Source organism: Peromyscus eremicus, chromosome 14 (assembly GCF_949786415.1).
Source record: "Peromyscus eremicus chromosome 14, PerEre_H2_v1, whole genome shotgun sequence".
In the NCBI taxonomy this organism is placed as follows: domain Eukaryota; kingdom Metazoa; phylum Chordata; class Mammalia; order Rodentia; family Cricetidae; genus Peromyscus; species Peromyscus eremicus.
Window position 1 is genome coordinate 10,041,224 of NC_081430.1, and position 2,134 is coordinate 10,043,357.

Below are 2,134 nucleotides of genomic sequence, written 5' to 3' on the forward strand. Positions count from 1 at the left end.
GATATTCACATCAAACGCTCACCATGGTCAGTTCTTGGGAAGAAGCCTCTGCTATTGCACTCTGGATCTCCTGAGAACATTGGGGATCCCTCCATGTGGATTCGGGTCTTTTTCTTGGCCAGGAAAAGGGAGGTTCAGGAACGAAAATCCCTTCAGGCAACTTTTGTCCCCATTCTATTGGGCATTATTGCCTGCATAAAATCATGTACCACTGAGGATGTTCTCAAGGCTTTCAATGACCATTGTAAGACACAAAAAATGAATTCCCTCTTGCTTGATTCCCTGCCTCTATATGTAGAGCCAAATACGGAGGATGAGGATACCCCACCAAAAAAGCCCCTGTAAGTCCTCTCCTGCCTCACCTCCTATGGAGGATGCTCTCTCCCCTTGGGTGGACCTCCCTTCATCTTTATGCCTTGAAGAGCCTCACTGTGATTCCCTTAAGGCAACCCCCCTCTCAATAATTAAAGCTTCTCCCTCAACCTCTCCTATTACAACTAATCCTGTGCCCATACCTGAGCATCTTGTTGAACTCCCAAAAGTTAAACATCACCCTACCAGTCAGTGTGGGACCTAATGTGGCCAATCAGTCCTGGGTGCCTACCCCTCTTATGGATCTGTCCTTAATTCATAAAGCCACTAATGAGTCGAGCCCTGATTCGCCATATTTTGAACAAGTTTTGCAGCAATGGGTCATGCATCTCCAAACTTACTATGATTGGTATCACCTGATGAAGGCTGTGTTGAAACCCTCAGTTTTTCCCAATGGTGTGCTGCCTATGATGACCAGGCTGAGGCACAAGCACACCTCAATATTCAACACAACATTGCTATCTCTCTTGAGATGCTCACGGACCAGGGTCTGTAAGATAACCCTGTCACCCAAGCACAAATTGGATAGCACAACTACTTCCAGCAAGTCTCAGAACTAGCCTTCAGGGCTTCAGTAGCACTCTGAGCTACCCGGCTGCATACTTTCATAACCTCATTCAGCAGCCGGGAGAACTGTTTACTGACTTCCTTGTTAGGGTCAATGAGGCAGTGGATAAAATGGTAGATCCTGGCCCTATGAGGGAAATATTTATTAAGCAATTAACATGGGAAGGGATTAATGCCCCTACCCACAATTCAGTAGCTGACTTTCAAAATGAGGGTATTCATAAAATGGGTCATTGCCACCAATGACTTGGACCCCCAGGTGGGCCCAATTGTGGCCCTTACAGCATCCCTTAATGCACTGATGGCATCTAAAAGCAATGACCAGGGACTGCCTGCCCCTAAGTCCCCAGACCCGACTTGCTGGGGTTGTAGCCAACAGGGTCACCTTAGATGAAACTGTCCTAAGGCCAGGCCAAAGACCAAATGCCCTAAATGCCAGAAGGGTTTTCATTTGGCATGTGATTGAAGGAGCCCTGCCCTTGTTCCTGGTTAAACTCGAGGAGGTATATCCCTCAGCCCAGCAAGTAAAAGAGGGGTCTGTAGCAGGAATCTTAAAGTCTTATAATAAAATCAAAGCCGAGGCCAATTATTGGGGTCAATGCTGGTAGATCAGAGAGACAGAACAAGCCACAGTTATCTCACCTTGCCAATTCCTCAGCTGGTCCTGTTTCCTCAGACTGGAAGCCTCTGTGTCCTTATCCAGAATGAATCTCAGCTGAACTGTGTTTCTCCAAAGCCTGAAAGCTTAACCAGCCAAATGCTTAACCAGGCCAAATGCTGCTAGCCAACCTTTCTGCTTTCTACCACCACTCCCTGGGATTAAAGGCTGCTTTCTGGGATTAAAGGTGTGAGTCACCATGCCTGGCTGTTTCCAATGTGGCCTTGAACTCACAGAGATCCAGAGGGATTTCTGTCTCTGGAATGCTAGGATTAAAGGCGTGTGCTAACATTTTCTAGCCTAAGTATCTTGTCGCTTTTCTGTTCTCTGACCCCAGATAAGTTTATTAAGGTACACAATATTTTGGGGAACACAATACCACCACATTTCCTCTCTTTTTGTCTAAAATTAAAAAAGCTTGTAACTAATACAAGAAAAACTGTCTAATAAGTATATACAATATATATAGTCAAAAATTACATTAATGATGTCTAGTCCATTAAACATTTGACAAATTCAGGCAAAAAAAAACTCCAT